Genomic DNA, 22478 nt, shown 5'->3' with positions numbered 1-22478 from the left:
CCCAGATCATATGTGTACGTGAAGTTCAATCCTATGTGTTTTTGTGATGCAAGCCCTCTTAATAGTGCGGCTGCCATAAGGACTCAAGAAAGAAGAAAACACTATGGCACACGCTTTTTACTTTTTCCAGGTAGAGGGAGAATAACCATCCATGCTTCACTTCAAATTTGACGGTCTTGTTTACACTAGAGCATGTGGTTAGAAACATAAATGAAGTTGTCATGGATATCAAAAACTATTAAGGGCAACAATGCACTTTCACCGTCCCCGAGCTCTTCGCATCCCAGTTCACAATCCCATCTCTAGAGGTTGTATCCGTGATTGCCACCACTAAACAGGTCGTGCAGTGCCACCTCCTACCTTATTTTCCTTCCTTCCTATATGGCCTCTCGATGTGTCTCAACTCTCTTCTCTCTATCTTGTAACTGGAGCTCCTGCATGGCGCCTTGGAGCCTCCTCACTGTCTGAATTCAGGCCCTACCCACCTGATTTGGTTCCCTATGTCATGATGTGCCCAATATCGCGTCGATCCACATTGTGTGTCTACCAAGGTCGCATTGCCGCCCGTCGGAGACCCACCATGGTCACCTGCTTGTTCCTGCTCGTGTTGTATCTAGGGAGGCGAGTCAATGCACGAGGTGACCAACAGAACAACAGCCCACCTGCTCCTCCCTCCAAATGCTCAATCACATCCATTGGCCTCTACAACGACATCTGTCCATGGGACAGCCTCAGCCACCCAAGGCTCAACTCACTTTGGTGAGCGCCCACACGCTCTTGTCCATCGCTCAGTGTATCTAATACTATCTTGTGATCATGCCTCTGCATCCGAGTTCATTCCATATTCGGCCCATTATATGTTTTCGCTTATAACTAATTTGCTAATTAATCCAAGACTACATGACTACAATTTTTTTCCATGATTTTAGAATGCTAATAACTAATTACCAATACATTATAATATATCATGTCTTATATGTAAAATGCTTAGATTTTTACGTAGTTTCACAATATCCACCTTTTATCCATGACAAAAATATTTAATATTCTATTTGAATGCATTTTGCGTTAATGAACTATTATAATGGTGTATTTCAAACCTGAATAACCGTTGCTCCGAATTAAATGAATTATATATGTAACTTGTTTAAATAACGTGTAGAGTAACATTGTGGCATCACTTTTCATGTGTAACAACTATAAAATTATGTTTAGGATAGAACAGTACCAATTTCAAAATTTGCATGTCGGTTCATTTCGGAAATACTATATGTTGTTTTCGGCCTCATTTAAATTACATTGATAGATAGTTTATTTATGTTTCACCTCTTGTCATGTTTAAAAACATTTAAACTTGTTGGGTACCTAAACGAGAGTGAACAAAATCATTTGAATATGGAGTTTTCTCAATATGCAATTTATCGCATATTGAACTTCACTTAATGTGTAGAAGTGATTGTTCTGATTTGCCATGCCATGCATAATTAAATTGGCATGCATCATATTTAATTCCGCATCTTATCATGAATATGTTGTGGCGTTTATCGTGTGTTGTTTTCTTGTTTCTGGCTTTGCCTCTCCTCGCTAAAGCTCCGAAAGTTTTTCAGAGTGTGAGGATTCATTCAACTATGCTTGTTCGACAAGTTCACATATTCGTTCTTCTTACAAGCGGGCTTTCAAGCAAGATTATCATTACCTTGGATATAGTTACTGTGTTTTCTATGTTAGTTGTCTTGTTTGTATTTCTATATCTCGCTTCCTACCACTTGTCTGTCAAGCCTCCCACAATGCCATGATAAGCATCTAATCCTCCACATCCTAAGAAATTGTTGTTTGGCTAAGCTATTGCTTGCTCTACCCCTCTTATGGCATTGCTAGTTCTAAGTGCAGGTTGATCCATGTGATAACATGGATACCATTGGGATATCACTTTATTCTTGATATTTAATTAATGCCCCTACATACCTGGTAAAGAGTGGAAGGCTTGGCCTTTTTCTCGGTGTTTTGTTCCATTCTTGTTGCCTTAGTTTCTGATTACTGATGTTGTATTCCCTATTGAGCATGCCAAACATGCTTGGGGTTGTTATGGGGACTCGTTTGATAATCCTTTTTGGGATAAATCTTCTGGCAAGGCCCGACAATGGTACTACATTTGCATAATAACTAAAAAATGCATAGGGAGTAGCTACCCCGTGGATATTTATCCACAATTGGGCCAGTTCTCTTTATGATTGTTGGTCCAAACTGGGTGATGTTTGGTGCCCCTTGGGAAACTAGGGTATCAGCCAACCCGACGTCTAGGACATTTGGTAGTGCCCTGAGAATGAGATATGCACAACTCCTATCAGGATCTGGCTTGTCGATCGCTGGATTTTTTTACCATTAATGAATGTCTGGTGCACTTGGATTCCGAGAATACATCGGGCTATCTCAAGGTTGATTTTTTCCACCATGGCTTCTGGTTAGTTTTTAATGGATGAATTAGAGAACCCTTACAGGGTTAAGTCTTTTAGAAAGTCATGCCCAGAGTTATGTGGCAAATTGGAAATTTTGTAATACCCGGTTATAGAAAACTTGAAGTAAAACCCAATTAAAATATACCAACCGTGTGCGTAACCGTGCTCGTCTCTTTTCGAGGGAGTTCAGGAAGAGAACACGATGGGGTAATGTTTGACTTGTAAGTAGGTGTTTAGGATCACTTCTTGGTCATAGCTATTTCATGTTCATTTATGTCTAGATTACTCATCTTATTCTTCTACTCATAAGTTAGCCAAATAAATTTCTTAGTGGTTGCTGTAACCTCGCCACTTATCCCCACCATACCTATAAGCTTAGTTAGTCTTGGTATCTTGGGTGATGAGATTGATGAGTCCACGTGGATCACATATTACTACAACAACATGTATAGGTACAGATGATCCCGAGAAAGATTATGCTACACGACTGGAATGAGAGTACGATGAGGAATGTGGCCGCATGTACGTGACGTATCCATATGAGTAGGAGGGATGCCTTGGTCGGCTGCATGGGATTAGCATGATGGATGTCGTTTTTCTTCATCTGATTTCGTCCATAGTCGGACCCTGATCCTTAGTATGATGATTGTTATGGATGATTCTATTTGAATTATTGATGGTGTCGCATGTGGCGAGTGTAAGCCAACTCCATATACCCATCTCTTCTTTACATGTATTGTGGCAGTATCTGTTCTTGCGAAGCGACTCGAAATGCGCTTCTATCCTTATGGAGGCCCTTATGCCATCGTGAGGATAGTATCGTATTTTGGGCGATACAACTTGGTACCAGAGAAGTAACGCCCTAGAAGCCCCCTTGCTTGATCAAACTTATCCGTTGTTGAGTCTAGTAAAAAAACTATTTTGATTCTAGTTATATATACTAGAGTATGAATTCTTTTTACTCCCCTTCACTTCTATGGCGAGGATTCGTGTCGTGGGTGTTTTAATTATACCCCACTTCTCACTCAAGAAAAATTTAGGATAACGTGGGTATTTTCAGACCTCTATGATGTCGGTATGATCGAATTTTGTTCTTGGTGCCTCCCGACACTTGGGGATGTCCTGCAGAGTAGAGATCTAGGGGGTACTTGTCACACTCGCTATCGTTCAATTTCCTTAGTATCTAAGGAAAATATGTTTGAGATCGCTTTAATACTATTTGTGGCAACATGAGTCTCGCACCACCCAGTACTAGGGAGAGCGATTAGATGTACTGCCATAGTTAGTATCTTCGCAATTACGACAATCTGAGGTAGATGAGTTTCAGAAAACTTTGGTTATGTGTTTAGGATGTGATACATTTGGAGCGTAGTATCATGTTAAGAGTTTTGTGAGGTTTTTCTCCGTGGATCCATTGTACCAGATTGTATAATCAGAAGATTTCGGGAGTTCTCAGGTGGGAATTCAAGTAGTTACCTAGAATTATGCCTCTAACAAATGCATAACGGATTATGTATTTGTTTCGTTTTAATCTACAAGCATCATCCCTTTTTTGTTGGAGTATGGTAAATGGAGTTGCTTCGATGTCACATGGTGATCCCAGACTTTCCTAAGCGGTCTTCTCATAATTCTATAGGAGTGCTGATCCTTGTGCTCAATCCAATGGCCATGTCTAATTATTCCAAACTATTGTGCTTCTATGCAAGATGATTCAATCTTTTCTAATATTTACAGGTCAATCCTCATATTTATTTCCTGAGTTATTTTCATCTATCTAAGTTGTCTTTGTTTTTTCCACCCTCCCACCCATTTTTCTTCTCGAGCCAGACATCTCGAATGAAGTGTCCTTTTATTCACGTGAATCACTTGCTTCTATTTTTCCATGTTTCAATCCGGTGTTTTTCATATCAGGATCCTCAATACATTCAAGCTCACATTCTTAATTATCATTTTCTTCCTTGGTGGATTCGATTCAACCTCTTGGTGTTCAACATATCCTTTTAATTCATTAAAATTTTCCCATGTTGTAAATGCTTAGCCATTCCTCTCTTGTTTATTCACCTCTCTCTATTCTATCTCGAGTGGCAAATCTATTTCAGAAGATTCATGTTTTTGTTCGAATCTTCTTAAGTTGTTTCAAGGTTCTAACCTCATCAAGTTTTTAATCTAAACGAGCAATATCTTTTCTAAACAATATCTTCAATAGTGTTTTCTTTGAGTGGTCCAATAACCCAAAGGTTCTTCTCCACAATCCTACATGGCCCTTCTAATATTTTCCCGAGATCTCCTCAAGTTCTTTTCAATGTGACTTAAGAATGAGTTCCATCAAACATTTTCCTTCTCCAAGACCGATTTTGAAAATCTTCATTGTTGGATCAACCTTTCTTATTTCACTATTCCAGAATATTTCATGAATTTTCGTAGAGTTTCTCTTAAATCTTGATCCGTTCTTGTGAAAATTCATGCTTCAAGTTTATTGCTATCCCCTTAATGGTTTTCAATCATTAGAAACTCATTTGTTAACCTTCTGGAGCATTTTATAAGATTTCTTCATTCCCAATCAGCCGAAGGCCATCATTTCAGAAGATTTCTTCGTTCTCAAATTTTAGCGTTCATTCTCCAATTCTTATAAATTGATGTCTCTTTGTTTGCTCGATATAATCTTCGTTCGCATCTAAATTCTTACTGGTGGTCATACTCTCTTTGTTCTCATGTATCTCCATTCATTTGTAGTATCCTTCTTTGTTGGCTAATTATTATCGGTGGTTCATTAAAGAGTTGTTCAAGTTCGTGCATTCTCTCTACAATCTTTTCAAGAAGAATAAGTACTATGTCGAATCCATAGCTTGTCATCAATTTAACTTGATGAAGTGTAAGCATAACATTATTCTTATTATTGTTTTATCAAGGAGTTTCCAATCCTTCTTCCGGAGTTGTTCATGGTATCAAATTCTCGGGTCTAATTATTTCATCTTTCCTTTCCTAGACTTCCAAGTGATTTCAAGTATACTATCGCGAAGCTCCATCTAAATAATGCAAGGCTTCAATCTTGTTCTCTTCAACCTTAATTTATTTTCTATCATCCTTTAATTTCCAATGTCCTTCCAAAAGGTTCTTCGTGGTGACTCATCAAGATTTCTTTCCTTCTCGAAGAGTTCTTCAAGATTCTTGTTGGATAATCTCAAGTATTCTCTATCTTGAATTTCTAAGTGCAAATATTTATCCATTATCTTTTGAGATGGCATTATAGAATTCTTGATTCATCAGGAGTCTCAAAGAGAATTTGTCAAGAATGAGATATTTGAACCCATTTGTCTTTCTTGGAGCTATCTTGGAATAGGTTTCACCTAAAGAATTTTCCAAGGATTGTTTGTCACATCCCTAACCCTTAAGCAAGTTAGTCTTGTGCTCATGTCTTCTTTTCATTTGCATCTAAGAAGTTTCAACAAAAACAACAAAGTGGCAAAGGAAAAACTTAAAACCCTAGCCACTATTTCAATTAAAGAAAATCTCAAACTAGTTCAAATCAATGAACCCAAAATGGCCTCAAGAAATGTTCAAACTTTCTGATAAATCATGAAAGTAAATGAGCATTGGAGAAAACTATTTTCTTGACACCTTAAGCATTTTTAAATTATTACAAAAGCCACTGGTTTCAAACTTTAAATTTGAAATCAGAATCTATAATTTTCCAAAAATGTTGAAAACTTTGGAAATGGTTGGGAATGTTATAACAATATTTCAGGAGGTCTAAAATAGCTTTTACTTTTTGTTTTGGAGCTGAAATAATTTGCAAAACAATAGTTAGCAAAACAGAAAAACAAAAACAGAAAAAAATTGGGAAATCCTTACCTGTCGCCTAAGCCTGGCCCGGCCCATCCCTGGCTCGTCCCCTCCCTCGCGCCAGTAGGCAGCAGGAGGTGGCCGCCGCCTCCTCCGGCGCGGCCACGCACCTGTGCGCCTGCCTGGCCGCCGCCTCGCGCTGGCAAGGCCGGGGATAAGCCCCCTCAGGCCTCCCCTATCCATTCCCCGCATCGGCTCTCTCCCTCCTCCCGGATCTCTTTCTCCTCCTTGCTGCCGCCATTGGAGCCGAGCTCGAGCTCGAGCAGCAGCACCTCTAGCCATAGGATCCCCTCCCAGAGGATGTTGTTAGCTCCGCCTCGTCGCCTTGGTCATCCCTGCAGAAGCCGAAGCCACCCCCAGCCCTGCAACGCCCGCGACGCCATCGTCTTCCACCTCCGGCCGCCGGACCTCTCCCGTCGATTCGTCGCCCCCAGGCCTTCCCCGAGCCATCTAAGCCCTGCTCTGCATTCCCCGTGAGCATGCGGTCGTTTCCCCTAAGTTTTTCCCGTCGATCCCCTCCTCTAGCTCTAGTTTCACCGGAGCCCGGCGAGGACCGCCGCTGCCGCTCGTCGCCGGTAGCCCTCCGATGATCAGCTCGTCCTTCCGAGGGCCCCAGCAGCTTCAGGTCGACGCGTAGATGCTGTAGCAGCTAAGAACCGAGCGTAGTTTCCTCTGGAACAAAGACCCCGATGACGCCCGAGCCTTGGCCGCCGCCAAGCTCGTCGCCGGCGTCATCTTCGGCCAGATCAGCCCCGGCTAAGTGTAGAAATGGAGCTGCGGGAGACGTGTCGTTCCTCTGGTGCTCTCCACGCAGCATTTGGCCCCCTGTGCGCCGTTTCCGAGCCCCTCCGCCGTGCTGGTGGTCGCCGGAGGCTCCCCGCCGGCGAGGACGACCTCGCCGCCGGTGGATCTCGGCTGGCCTGAGCCACTGACTGGTGGGGCCAGCCTCTGGCAAGTTTAAAACTAATAAAAATAAATCAAATAAGTTAATCAGTCACTGACATGTGGGTCCAGCAAGGTTAATCAGATAATTAAGTTTAATCTTAATCTAAATTTGACCAGAGAGACTGACCAGTGGGTCCCACTGGTCAGGTTTGACTTTCAACGGCCAGATGGACCTGCTGATGTAATGCTGATGCAATAAAAGTATTTCCAGTATAGAAATAATTCCAGGAAATTGCTAAAACTTGTAAAATTCATAGAAATTAATCTGTAACTCCAATGAAAATAATTTATATATGAAAAAGTATCAGAAAAATTCAAGGATTCTGAATATTCTATTTTCAACTATGTTTGAAAAAGTTACAGAACCCTAAATTGTGGAATAAGGAATAATTCAATTCTTATAATCACTTTTTAAATGGAAATTGCAAAAATATTCAAATTCCATTATATATACAGGGTTCACCATTGTCCTAATTACAAATGAGTACCATAACATGACATTTCATGCATGTTAACATCAAGTTGATCTGAGCATCAGGTCGAATCAATTAAACCGGTATCCGAGAATACCCGTTTGAATTGGTATTTGAATGTGATTCAAATCAACTCTAAACCTAATACATGTTGAAAATAATAACTTATCACCTTGCATTCTCATGCCATGCTCATGCATCATTTTGAGTGCATATGATTGTTATTGAATGTTGCCGTTCATTTCGGTAGGCTCCGCACCCCCGAATTCCACCGAATATCCGTCTGACGGATATCGTTCCTCCTCTGAGCAACAAGGCAAGCAACCCCTTTTGATCATCCCGATAATTCCCATGCTCTTGCTCCTGCACTTATTTATTGCATTAGGATCAAATGCTTCAACTGCTTTTGCCACGATAGCTGAACCCACCTCCTTTGCATGACCTAACCTTGTCACAGTAAATAGCCGAACCTTGCAACCTAGCATACATGGTAGTTGCTTGAGCTATGATGTGCCTTATCCTGCTATGCATGATATGCTTAGAGTTGTGTATGGTCTGTCATCTAGGAGATGAACAGAATTGTGGAATGTGTTTGGTGAGCAAAGGTTGTGTGTTGAACTTGATTTGGTAAAGGTACCGGTGAAAGGCTGTGTAGGAGTACATGGCGGGTTGTTTCATTGGAACCGTCCTTAGGAACTGAGTTCCGTGTATGTAATCCAAGACTAGATACTACCACATGCTGGGCCCTGAAATATGACCCCGCTCGGCCTATTAATCGCGTAGTACCCGGTCCAGGAGTTGCAAGTAGTTTCTGGTGTTTATAGTAATGCTGGAGGCCGTGCATGGTGCTGACCTCAGAGGTGGGCCGTGATGCGGTAGGCAGTGGCACGGTGTACCAAGTGGCACCCGGATGGTGGGCTTGGGAACCCTGCGCACATCGTTTGAGGCCGTGGCGGAAACCTCGGCCGGACTTCCGTACGGGTTACTCTCAGATAGGCGATAAACCTGGACTAGGTACTAGTGTGGTTAACGGTCGTGGCCGACTCCCTCGCTGGGCTTCCGCTTGAAGTTTGCCGAGGTGCATGACGTGCACATGGCGATAAGTGGCGAGGGCGTGTGTGACGAAGTACACCCCTGCAGGGTTATGATCTATTCGAATAGCCGCGTCCGCGGATATGGACTACTTGGAGACATATGTTGTTCATAGATAACTTCAACGGCTACTCTTAAAATTGCCAAGATAAGCGTGAGTGTCGTGGACAGCATTTCCGTACAGCGACGGAATGATTCCACGATAGTGTATTGTTGTGGTGTTAGTGGACTCGTGTGCGAGAAATCAAGTTGTCAAAATTATTTAAAAAATGCAAGTGTCTAGCCACGAGTCATATGCTGGCTTCCCGCATGAAACCCCACAATACCTTTTGATACCTTGCATGAGTAGTTAGTTCTCCTAAAGTCTTGCTGAGTACCTTCGTACTCATGTTTGCTTAATAAATGTTGCAGAGGTTGCTAATGACCCTAATGGAGGGTTCTTCGTAGACATCGACGACGACGAGTAGCTGGTGTCCCAGCTACGATCTGGCCCTACGTCGGCTCTATAGTATAGTCAGGCCATGTGCCTTCTAGTTGCCCTATCTGTACCCAGACAGTTTATAACTCTTCCGCTGGCTTGTAATTGTATGACTGCTATTATGGGTCGTGAGACCCTTAATGTGTAATATTATGTGTGTGGCTCTTCCGAGCCTCTTAAATAAAGGTTGTATGTTTATGGTTATGTTGTGATGCCATCGATGTATCTATACATATCGGTATGCATGCGTACGTGTGTCGTACTTGATATGTATGGGGTTCGATTACTTAGTCATGAACTTTAGTAGCACTCCTTACAAGTAAATGCCCGTTTGTGATCCAACGAGCCTTGGTAGTTCGCTACTGCTCCGGACACAATGGTTGACCGACATGTGTCCTTCTTAGCCGCTGTGTCTGTCCCCTTTGGGGAAATGTCACGCGATGTAATGGAGTCCTTGTAGCTTGCTACGACTCGTCTACATTCGCTGATGACCGACACCTGCTTTGTTGGGTCATGTATGCTTGTCCTTGTGCGGTACTGCCACTTTGGTTTATGACTAGACATGTCGATCCGGGTTCTTTGACATTGGATTGCTAGCGACACCTTCGCATACGTGAGTCAAAAGATGCAAACGGTCCCGGCTAAGGTAAGGCTGCAGCCGTGGAGTTAACCGTGCGTGAGACCACAAAGGGATGCGATGGGTTAGAGGCTGGATTCCTATGGCTTAGGATCGGGGTCCCGACAGCGTTGGTATCAGAGCCTGACTGACTGTAGGATTACTAAGCCAAACTGGTCGAAGTTGAGTCTAGAATTGCTTTAGTTATATATAAGGGAATTGTTTGTGGAAGGGAACGTAAGACTCTTGTTCTCTTCTCAAGTTATTCTATTCTGGTCATCCTCGTCTTTTCTGCGGGAATTAAGGACTAGGTTACTCATCTTCTCCTAGGCTCGTGTTTCTGATCGGTAGCTTATAGGACTACGGGTCGAGAGATATTGGGTTTCTTTTATTCCTAGGAAGCAGGAAGTAAGTTTGATGATCAGAGAGTCGAACTTGATAGTTGAGTGGTTACGCTATTCCATTTTTGGGTTGTCTCAAAATTTGTTTTGAGCATTTACAGCCGTTATGCTGCCCAATTTTGCATTCATAGCTCTAATGCTTTTGCATTACTCTCTATTTACAGATGCCTGGCCGTCCTTCTCGTCAGGTGGTACGTCTGACCAGGTGCATTGATGTACCGGGTCATACGGCCATGCTGGTCAGGGTGATGTCGGTGTGCGGTTACCGCTGGTACCCCGAGTACACAGTGGAGGAACAGTACCGCGACTTCAACCACAGCCAGTACATCTGCACTGTTAGGGTATTTCCAGACTACCCTGGAGCTGAGAAGCCAATCCATTGGTCCTATGGGTTGGGGGTCACCGTTGACATGGCAGTACAGGATGCTGCCTATTCAACGCTGACCATTATGAGAGCGAGACATGCACTGCTGCAGAATTCAGAGTTCTGCTATGTTCCGGCCTCTCAGCCTGGTGAAGAGGGATACCTTAGCGGAGTCTATTTCGATTCTTCTATGGAGGATCCACTTCTGCAGTCCACTGTTGAGATGCTAGAGAACAGAGACAGGGATGCTCGTGCTCTCCGCATGGAGCTTTATGCTACCCGTGCCCGTCTGTGGACAGCTTTGACGCAGCTGGCACCGGTAGTCCAGACAGGATATGGAGAGATGGAGATGCTGAACCCTGTTAGGAACCATCTTCCGGCCCACATCGACTGGCCAGCCATAGGAGGAGTCACACCTCTTTGGGGACCCCTCTTACCACCAGTCAGGGGACCAAGGCCACATCCGTGTCCTTATGGATCCCAGGGATCTCAGGCTAGAGTGTTTCCTGATCCGCAGGTTGAGCTTCCAGGCCATGGAGGTAATCTCTATGAGATGTTCTATGCGGATGCCTGAGCTGTGAGCGGAAGGATAGTATGGTAGTAGCCGTACTTTCAAAGTCCTGCGTGACTTGTGAAGTATGGTTGTAATGTGAAGTGAATTCCGGAGGCCTAGATAAATAATGTATAGGAAGCTTGTAAGCCTCTGATGAGTAGTTTCACAATTTCAGTAGTTTGCTCTTCGGTTAAGGGTGTACTGAACTATGTAAGGGTGTGTATGAACCATGGTGTATATATAGCAGTTGCTTGTTACCATGCTGTTCGGATATTCATTTCCGCATTCCGTGTGTTCAGTACATTCTTAGTCCATAGCTAGTATTGATCTGATATTGGTCTAAGCTATGAGTTTGTTTGTCAGGATGGTGTTCACCAGGTTGAACCGTGCCCCTGCTCATGAGCAAGGTGAGGGTAGTCAAGCATCGCAGGAAGACCTGCCCCACCCGCCTTCTCTGGTAGAAGTGATGCTTGAGGCAGAAAGAAATAAAAGGGAGACCAATCGACTCCTAGAGCGTATTGAGCAGAATACGGCTCGACAGCCTAGGAATGCTGCAGTGTCCCTCAATGACTTTGTGAAGCTGAATCCTCCAAAGTTTCATCATTCCGTCGATCCCCTCGACGCTGATGACTGGATGTGCAGCATCTCACGCAAGATTCGCTCTGCGAATGTGTCTGAGGCCGACAAGGTGACCTTCGCGGCGTATTTCCTGGAAGGACCCGCCAATCTGTGGTGGGAGAATTTTGAAGCTATGCATCCTGCTGAACCAGTGGCCACATGGGCAGACTTCAGTGCAGCTTTTCATCTGCACCATATTCCAGAGGGCCTGATGGACAGAAAGAGAGAGGAGTTATGTGCCTTCACTCAGGGCAAGTTGTCTGTGGATGCCTATAGCCGCGAGTTCGGTAACCTCGCCCGCTATGAAACAGAGGAGGTGTCTACTGACGCCAAGAAGCAAGCAAGATTCCGTAAGGGTCTGAGCCCTGAGCTCCGTCGTGACCTGCGCCTCCATGAGTGTGCAAGCTTTCAAGCCCTGGTCAACAAGGCGATCAGTGCGGAGACTGGTCATGCTGACTTCGAAGCCACAAGGAAGCACTCCCGTGACTTTGGCTCATCTTCTGGTTCCGTGTTTCCAAAACGCAGGCTGTGGGTTCCAAACAGTTCTCTGCCACCAAGATACACTCCGAGGCCATCCTACGTGGCGCCTCAGACGAATCAGGCCAACCCTCCAGCAAAAGCTTATGGTGGTCCAGCTAGCAATGCTGCACCACGTGCCAACCAGATGATATGCTACAAGTGTGGAGAACCAGGGCACTATTCCCGTGAGTGTCCTTAGAATGTGGGTGCCAAGCAACCCGGAAAGTCCGTCGGGCAGGCCAAGTCGGGCAAAGCTTATTATGTGAAGCCAACTCCTGCACGTGGCCGTGTGAACTATGTGTCAGCAGAAGAAGCCGTAGAGGATCCCGACGTCATGCTGGGTACGCTTCTTGTTAATCATCACCCAGCGTCCGTTCTCTTTGACACTGGGTCTTCTCATTCCTTCATTTCAGAAAGTTATGCACAGTTGCATAACATGTCATTTTGTGATATGCCAATCCCATTGGTTGTCCAAACCCCTGGTAGTAAATGGCAAACCTCTAGGATAACCTATGACAATGAAATTCTAGTAGACGCGCTAGTTTTTCTAGCCTCATTGATAGCATTGAAATCTTCAGATATTAATATCATCTTGGGCATGGACTGGATGTCAGCTCACTATGCCAAGATTGATACTCATTCTAGAAATGTCCAGCTTACCCATTCCTCGGGTGAGATAGTAAATATCTCTACTCGAGTTGCCAAATGCCAACTCTATTCCCTAAATGCCAACCCTCTTCCGGAACTTGAAGACATTCCGGTAGTCCGTGACTTCCCGGATGTCTTTCCAGAGGAACTGCCAGGAATTCCACCTGACAGAGATGTAGAGTTTGTAATAGATCTTGTTCCGGGAACTATCCCAATAGCCAGAAGACCTTATAAGATGGCACCCCTGGAGCTAGCCGAACTTAAGAAGCAATTAGATGAGGCCTTGAACAAGGGTTTCATTCGTCCTAGCTCTTCTCCTTGGGCTTGTCCCATCCTCTTCGTTAAGAAGAAAGACGGAACGGATCGGATGGTTGTAGATTACCGACCAGTTAATCTGGTCACCATAAAGGACAAGTATCCGCTCCCCAGGATCAACGACCTGTACGATCACCTCGCTGGATCCTCGGTCTTCTCCAAAATGGATTTGAGGTTGGGATACCATCAAATCAAGATTAAGAACGGGGACATGCCAAAAACGGCTTTTGTTACTCGTTATGGCCAATATGAGTACACCGTTATGTCCTTCGGTTTAACCAATGCCCCAGCCACCTTCTCTCGGCTGATGAATTCAATCTTCATGGAGTATTTGGATAAATTCGTCATGGTATACCTCGATGATATTCTCATCTACTCGAAGAATGAACAAGAACATGCTAAGCATCTAAGGCTGGTATTGATGAAACTTCGAGAGCATCGTCTTTATGCCAAACTTTCAAAATGTGAATTCTCGTTACCAGAAGTGACCTATCTAGGCCACGTAATCTCTGGTAAGGGTATTGCTGTCAATCCCGAGAGAGTTCAAGCTGTCCTTGATTGGACTCAACCTGAATCGGTTAAGCAAGTTAGGAGTTTTCTTGGTTTAGCGAGCTATTGTCGTCGCTTCGTCGAGAATTTCTCCAAGGTTGCAAAGCCTCTAACTGAACTCCTCAAGAAAGATAAAAAGTTCGAGTGGACACCACAGTGTGAGCATAGTTTTCAGGAATTGAAAAGACGCCTGACTTCCGCACCTGTGTTGCTACCACCAGATTTTTCTAAGGACTTTATTATCTATTGCGACGCCTCGCGACAAGGATTAGGTTGCATTCTCATGCAAGATCGTCATGTGATCGCATACGCATCTCGACAGTTGCGTCCACATGAGGATAATTATCCCACACATGACCTTGAGCTTGCAGCTGTGGTCCATGCACTAAAAACCTGGCGACATTACCTTCTGGGTAATCGTTGCGAAATATTCACTGATCACCAAAGTCTGAAATATATTTTCACCCAGCCGGATTTGAATCTCAGGCAAAGACGGTGGGTTGAGTTGATCTCGGATTACGACTTAGGGATAACTTACACCCCGGGGAAGGCCAATGTTATGGCCGATGCACTAAGTCGTAAATCTTATTGTAACAATTTGATGCTACAACAAGGTCAACCACATCTCCATGAGGACTTTCGGAAGTTGAATCTTCATATTGTTCCCCAAGGATTCCTTTCTACCCTGGTGGCGAAGCCTACTCTTAAGGATCAAATTATAGCTGGCCAAAAGCGTGAAAAGGGTATATCACGGATCAAGGAGAATATTTTTAGCGGAAACGCTAAAGAATTTACCATGAACGATCAAGGTGTTGTGTTCTTTCAGAATCGTTTAGTGGTTCCTAAGAACCCACCTCTAAGGCAGTTAATCCTTAAGGAGGCTCATGATTCTCCTCTCACCATTCATCCCGGTAGTACTAAGATGTATCAGGACCTACGCCAGAGGTTCTGGTGGACTAGGATGAAGAGAGAAATTGCTGAGTTCGTTGCTAACTGCGACGTTTGTCGTCAAGTTAAGGCAGAACATCAAAGGCCTGCTGGCACCCTTCAACCTTTAGCTATTCCTGAATGGAAATGGGATAAAGTTAGCATGGATTTCATTACCGGATTTCCCAAGACCAAGAAAGGAAATAATGCTATCTTTGTGGTCATTGACCGTCTTTCCAAAGTGGCTCATTTTCTTCCTGTTCATGAGAGTATAACAGCTAGCCAGCTAGCAGAGTTATATATCTCTCGAATAGTGTCTCTTCATGGTGTTCCCCTGGAGATTAACTCGGACCGTGGAAGTATCTTTACTTCTCGCTTCTGGGAAAGTTTTCAGAATGCCATGGGGACTCACCTATCTTTTAGCACTGCTTTCCATCCCCAATCAAGTGGTCAAGTAGAAAGAGTGAATCAAATCCTAGAAGATATGCTCCGAGCTTGTGTTATATCGTTCGGTATGAATTGGGAAAAGTGCCTTCCATTCGCCGAATTCGCTTATAACAATAGTTACCAATCAAGCTTGGGCAAAGCCCCTTTTGAAGTTCTCTATGGACGAAGATGTCGAACACCTCTAAATTGGTCAGAAACTGGAGAGAGGCAACTCTTTGGCCCGGATATGATCCAGGATGCAGAAGAGCAGGTTCGCATTATTCGTGAAAAGTTGAAAACAGCCCAGTCTCGTCAAAAGAGCCAATATGATCGTCATCATAAGGCTGTGACCTTTGAAGTTGACAAGAAGGCTTACCTTCGGGTTACACCTTTGAAGGGTACCCATCGTTTCGGTATCAAGGGCAAATGGGCTCCTCGTTACATTGGTCCTTTTCGCATTCTTGCCAAACGAGGAGAAGTTGCCTACCAGTTGGAACTTCCTCCGCATCTTTCCAAGGTTCATGATGTTTTCCACGTCCCGCAACTCAGGCGTTGCTTCTCGGATCCTATCCGTGAAGTGGACCACGAAACGCTTGATCTCCAAGATAACCTTTCATACCGAGAATACCCCGTGCGTATTCTTGATCAAGCTGAGCGTACCACTCGACGTCGAAACCTCAAGTTTCTTAAAGTTCAATGGTCAAACCATTCTGAAAAGGAGGCAACTTGGGAAAGAGAGGATCGTCTCCGACTTGAATATCCTGCGTTATTCCCGACGACTTCTAAATCTCGGGACGAGATTCTTTTGAGTGGGGGTGAGTTGTCACATCCCTAACCCTTAAGCAAGTTAGTCTTGTGCTCATGTCTTCTTTGCATTTGCATCTAAGAAGTTTCAACAAAAACAACAAAGTGGAAAAGGAAAAACTCAAAACCCTAGCCACTATTTCAATTAAACAAAATCTCAAACTAGTTCAAATCAATGAACCCAAAATGTCCTCAAGAAATGTTCAAACTTTCTGATAAATCATGAAAGTAAATGAGCATTGGAGAAAACTATTTTCTTGACACCTTAAGCATTTTTAAATTATTACAAAAGCCACTGGTTTCAAACTTTAAATTTGAAATCAGAATCTATAATTTTCCAAAAATGTTGAAAACTTTGGAAATGGTTGGGAATGTTATAAAAATATTTCAGGAGGTCTAAAATAGCTTTTACTTTTTGTTTTGGAGCTGAAATAATTAGCAAAACAATAGTTAGCAAAACAGAAAAACAAAAACAGAAAAAAATTGGGAAATCCTTACCTGTCGCCTAAGACTGGCCCGGCCCATCCCTGGCTCGTCCCCTCCCTCGCGCTAGTAGGCAGCAGGAGGTGGTCGCTGCCTCCTCCGACGCGGCCACGCACTTGTGCACCTGCCTGGCCGCCGCCTCGTGCTGGCAAGGCCGGGGATAAGCCCCCTGAGGCCTCCCCTATCCATTCCCTGCATCGGCTCTCTCCCTCCTCCCGGATCTCTTTCTCCTCCTTGCTGCCGCCATTGGAGCCGAGCTCGAGCTCGAGCAGCAGCACCTCTAGCCATAGGATCCCCTCCCAGAGCACGCTGTTAGTTCCGCCTCGTCGCCCTGCTCATCCCTGCAGAAACCGAAGCCACCCCGAGCCCTGCAACGCCCGCGACGCCATCGTCTTCCACCTCCGGCCGCCGGGCCTCTCCCGTCGATTCGTCGCCCCCAGGCCTTCCCCGAGCCATCTAAGCCCTGCTCTGCACTCCCCGTGAGCATGCGGTCGTTTCCCCTAAGTTTTTCCCGTCGATCCCCTCCTCTAGCTCTAGTTTCACCGGAGCCCGACGAGGACCGCCGCTGCCGCTCGTCGCCGGTAGCCCTCCGATGATCAGCTCGTCCTTCCGAGGGCCCCAGCAGCTTCAGGTCGACGCGTAGATGCTGTAGCAGCTCAGAACCGAGCGTAGTTTCCTCTGGATCAAAGACCCCGATGACGCCCGAGCCTTGGCCGCCGCCAAGCTCGTCGCCGGCGTCATCTCCGGCCAGATCAGCCCCGGCTAAGTGTAGAAATGGAGCTGCGGGAGACGTGTCGTTCCTCTGGTGCTCTCCACGCAGCATTTGGCCCCCTGTGCGCCGTTTCCGAGCCCCTCCGCCGTGCTGGTGGTCGCCGGAGGCTCCCCGCCGGCGAGGACGACCTCGCCGCCGGTGGATCTCGGCTGGCCTGAGCCACTGACTGGTGGGGCCAGCCTCTGGCAAGTTTAAAACTAATAAAAATAAATCAAATAAGTTAATCAGTCACTGACATGTGGGTCCAGCAAGGTTAATCAGATAATTAAGTTTAATCTTAATCTAAATTTAACCAGAGAGACTCACCAGTGGGTCCCACTGGTCAGGTTTGACTTTCAACGGCCAGATGGACCTGCTGATGTCATGCTGATGCAATAAAAGTATTTCGAGTATAGAAATAATTCCAGGAAATTGCTAAAACTTGTAAAATTCATAGAAATTAATCTGTAACTCCAATGAAAATAATTTACATATGAAAAAGTATCAGAAAAATTCAAGGATTCTGAATATGCTATTTTCAACTATGTTTGAAAAAGTTACAGAACCCTAAATTGTGGAATAAGGAATAATTCAATTCTTATAATCACTTTTTAAATGGAAATTGCAAAAATATTCAAATTCCATTATATATACAGTGTTCACCACTGTCCTAATTACAAATCAGTACCATAACATGACATTTCATGCATGTTAACATCAAGTTGATCTGAGCATCAGGTCGAATCAATTAAACTGGTATCCGAGAATACCCGTTTGAATTGCTATTCGAATGTAATTCAAATCAAATCTAAACCTAATACATGCTGAAAATAATAACTTATCACCTTGCATTCGCATGCCATGCTCATGCATAATTTTGAGTGCATATGATTGTTATTGAATGTTGCCATTCATTTCGGTAGGCTCCACACCCCCGGATTCCACCGAATATCCGTCTGACGGATATCGTTCCTCCTCTGAGCAACAAGGCAAGCAACCCCTTTTGATCATCCCGATAATTCCCATGCTCTTGCTCCTGCACTTATTTATTGCATTAGGATCAAATGCTTCAACTGCTTTTGCCACGATAGCTGAACCCACCTCCTTTGCATGACCAAACCTTGTCACAGTAAATAGCTGAACCTTGCAACCTAGCATACCTAGTAGTTGCTTGAGCTATGATGTGCCTTATCCTGCTATGCACGCTATGCTTAGATTTGTGTATGGTCTGTCATCTGGGAGATGAACAGAATTGTGGAATGTGTTTGGTGAGCAAAGGTTGTGTGTTGAACTTGATTTGGTAAAGGTACCGGTGAAAGGCTGTGTAGGAGTACATGGCGGGTTGTTTCATTGGAACCGTCCTTAGGAACTGAGTTTCGTGTATGTAATCCAAGACTAGATACTACCACATGCTGGGCACTGAAATATGACCCCGCTCGGCCTATTAATCGCGTAGTACCCGGTCCAGGAGTTGCAAGTAGTTTCTGGCGTTTATAGTAATGCTGGAGGCCGTGCATGGTGCTGACCTGAGAGGTGGGCCGTTATGCGGTAGGCAGTGGCACTGTGTACCAAGTGGCACCCGGATGGTGGGCTTGGGAACCCTGCGCACATCGTTTGAGGCCGTGGCGGAAACCTCGGCCGGACTTCCGTACGGGTTACTCTCAGATAGGCGATAAACCTGGACTAGGTACTAGTGTGGTTAACGGTCGTGGCCGACTCCCTCGCTGGGCTTCCGCTTGAAGGTTGCCGAGGTGCATGACGTGCACATGGTGATAAGTGGCGAGAGCGTGTGTGACGAAGTACACCCCTGCAGGGTTATGATCTATTCGAATAGCCGCGTCCGCGGATATGGACTACTTGGAGACATATGTTGTTCATAGATAACTTCAACGGCTACTCTTAAAATTGCCAAGATAAGCGTGAGTGTCGTGGACAGCATTTTCGTACAGCGACGGAATGATTCCACGATAGTGTATTGTTGTGGTGCTAGTGGACTCGTGTGCGAGAAATCAAGTTGTCAAAATTATTTAAAAAATGCAAGTGTCTAGCCACGAGTCATATGCTGGCTTCCCGCATGAAACCCCACAATACCTTTTGATACCTTGCATGAGTAGTTAGTTCTCCTAAAGTCTTGCTGAGTACCTTCGTACTCATGTTTGCTTAATAAATGTTGCAGAGGTTGCTAATGACCCTAATGGAGGGTTCTTCGTAGACATCGACGACGACGAGTAGCTGGTGTCCCAGCTACGATCTGACCCTACGTCGGCTCTGTAGTATAGTCAGGCCATGTGCCATCTAGTTGCCATGTCTGTACCCAGACAGTTTATAACTCTTCCGCTGGCTTGTAATTGTATGACTACTATTATGGGTCGTGAGACCCTTAATGTGTAATATTATGTGTGTGGCTCTTCCGAGCCTCTTAAATAAAGGTTGTATGTTTATGGTTATGTTGTGATGCCATCGATGTATCTATACATATCGGTATGCCATGCGTACGTGTGTCGTACTTGATATGTATGGGGTTCGATTACTTAGTCGTGAACTTTAGTATCACTCCTTACAAGGAAATGCCCCTTTGTGATCCAACGAGCCTTGGTAGTTCGCTACTGCTCCGGACACAATGGTTGACCAGCATGTGTCCTTCTTAGCTGATGTGTGTGTCCCCTTTGGGGAAATGTCATGCGATGTAATGGAGTCCTTGTAGCTTGCTACGACTCGTCTACATTCGCTGATGACCGACACCTGCTTTGTTGGGTCATGTATGCATGTCCTTGTGCGGTACTGCCACTTTGGTTTATGACTAGACATGTCGATCCGGGTTCTTTGACATTGGATTGCTAGCGACACCTTCGCATACGTGAGTCAAAAGACGCAAACGGTCCCGGCTAAGGTAAGGCTGCAGCCGTGGAGTTAACCGTGCCTGAGACCACAAAGGGATGCGATGGGTTACAGGCTGGATTCCTATGGCTTAGGATTGGGGTCCCGACATTGTTCCTATTCTGGTTCTTATCAATGACCCAAGGTCGCGATGTATACTTTTGATGAAAGGAGTAAATCTCTTGTGCCTCCCAAACAATCAATTGTTTCCTTTTGTGGCAGGTTTTCACATCATAATTTTGAGATGTTTACCATAAGACCACACCAAGTTTATTCTTTTACTTGTTGATTTTCCAACAAATTCGTTCAATTCTTGTTTCTAAGGATTCTTTCCAAATCCAATTGTGTTAGAATATGTCAGTTTCTTATCCATTTTGTTCTTTCCAATGATCTAACTCCTATTCTTTTGTTCATGTGGCATTGCGATGTTTTTCCCTCGGCCCATAATCTCGTTTTGTCGAGATCATGTTCTTTTCCTTTCTTATAATTTAACCGATGTGTTGTGTACTCTTCTCAATCCGTTCCATCTTATCTTGTTTTGCTTATATTTTCAGCCGGAGTGCCGCCCAAATTTGTTCTTTATCATTCTTTGTTTATCTTATATCAATAGAAGTGATTTTGAATTCTTTGATATTCTTCATCTCTTTGAAACTTCTAAGATTTGTTAGTGTCACTCAGTTTCTAAGATCTTGGTTCGAGTTCTCCCGTAAGTGAGGGGGAGTTGTAACAGCCTTAGATCAATACTCCAGAAGCCTTCTAGTTATTTCGAGTTCCGTTGTGTGTTTTATTTGTTTTTTCGCATTCATCATCGCATCATTCACATTGCATGGTCACTCCGTCGGCATCATTTTTTCAACACTTGCATCTGTTTGTAGTTTCCAGTTCTTCCCATTCTCGTCATTGACCGTTTGGAGACCAAACAGACTCACTCGTGCCCGTGGCATAGTCAAAATATTATTTTATTAGTGGGATAAAAATGTTCTCTAAATGGGTTGGAAGTCGGCGTGCGGTCTTGTTATATTGTAGGTAGACCGCGTGCCAAGTTTCAGTGCATACGAAGGTTGTTTCATACCCGAACTGTTATCTATTCATAGACTATTTTGGTACCGTAAAACATGTACCGGGCTGCATATCTTCCTCTCATCTCAGCCCAAACCACTCTACACAGTCCACCTATAGCCCTACTAACTCCTCCTCATTTGTCGAGAGTCGTTCGATCTAAATCCAAGGATTCCAATTAAACCGCTTTGGATCCACCGCAATAAATAGCAGATACACCCTGACCAAAGAGCAATGCTACACGTACACGAATTTTACATGAGTTTTACGGGCTGAGCTAAGGTGGAATGTATTGATTGGTGATCAAGATGAAGCGGGCCCCACCCCAAGAATCTGGGAAGGAGATTAGTGAGGAGAAAGAACAGTCCGTAAAACTCGTGTAAAAAGTTCCCATATGTGTAGCATTTTTGCTGACCAAATTAGACCATACCCTTGACCAACTACCTCTTTTTTCCTCACCCTGCTACTAGTCTCTCCCTCGAGATCCTTAGCTACCCAGTCCTCAACCGCCTCCCTCATGTCCCTGTACTTAGTTTCTGTGCTGCACAAACCAGATTCATTGTCGACGCCTCCTCGGAGACAACATCTTCCTTGATCCTTTCGCCTGCATGCGCTCCAGCCCGCACCCAATGCCTCACATGGACGCGTTCAGCGACCAAAGGGCACTAGTAACCCTACAGCTGCCTTTGTCCGTGCACGCGTAGCCCTTCACCCTCCTCCGTCCGCAACCCGTGCACCAATCCCCGAGAACCTCCTTCACTGAGCGTCCCCGAGCTCTTCGCACCACACCTCACAACCCCGCCTCTGGTCGCTGCATCGGCGAGCGTCACCCTCGAACCAGGTCATGCCTTGCCGCCCCGTGACTTCTTTTCCTTCCTTCCTTCATTTCCTCTCGATTTGTATCAACTCTCTTCTCGCTAGCTCCGTTTGGCGCCTTTCATCCTCCTTGTCGGACAGATCCGAGCCCTCCCACCGGAACTGGTTCCCTATGTCATGATCTATGCAATCCTGCCTCAATCCACATTGCGTGCCTACCGAGGTCGCCCTGCCACCCACCGGAGACCCGCCATGGTCACCTACTTCCTCTTCCCTCATTGTGTCATGGGAGGCGAGTAAACGCACAATGCATCAAGCATGGACCGCGACCAGTGCCACGACAGCCCACATGTGCCTCCGTCCACAAGCTCAATCACGTTTGTGGGCCTCTACAGCAACGCCGGCGCATGGGAGAGCCTCGGCTGCCCCAGGCTCAGCCCACTTTGGTGAGAGCCCATCCGATGT

The sequence above is a fragment of the Hordeum vulgare genome, chromosome 7H (genome assembly GCF_904849725.1).
Source record: "Hordeum vulgare subsp. vulgare chromosome 7H, MorexV3_pseudomolecules_assembly, whole genome shotgun sequence".
NCBI lineage: Eukaryota > Viridiplantae > Streptophyta > Magnoliopsida > Poales > Poaceae > Hordeum > Hordeum vulgare.
This window is presented reverse-complemented; position numbering follows the sequence as displayed.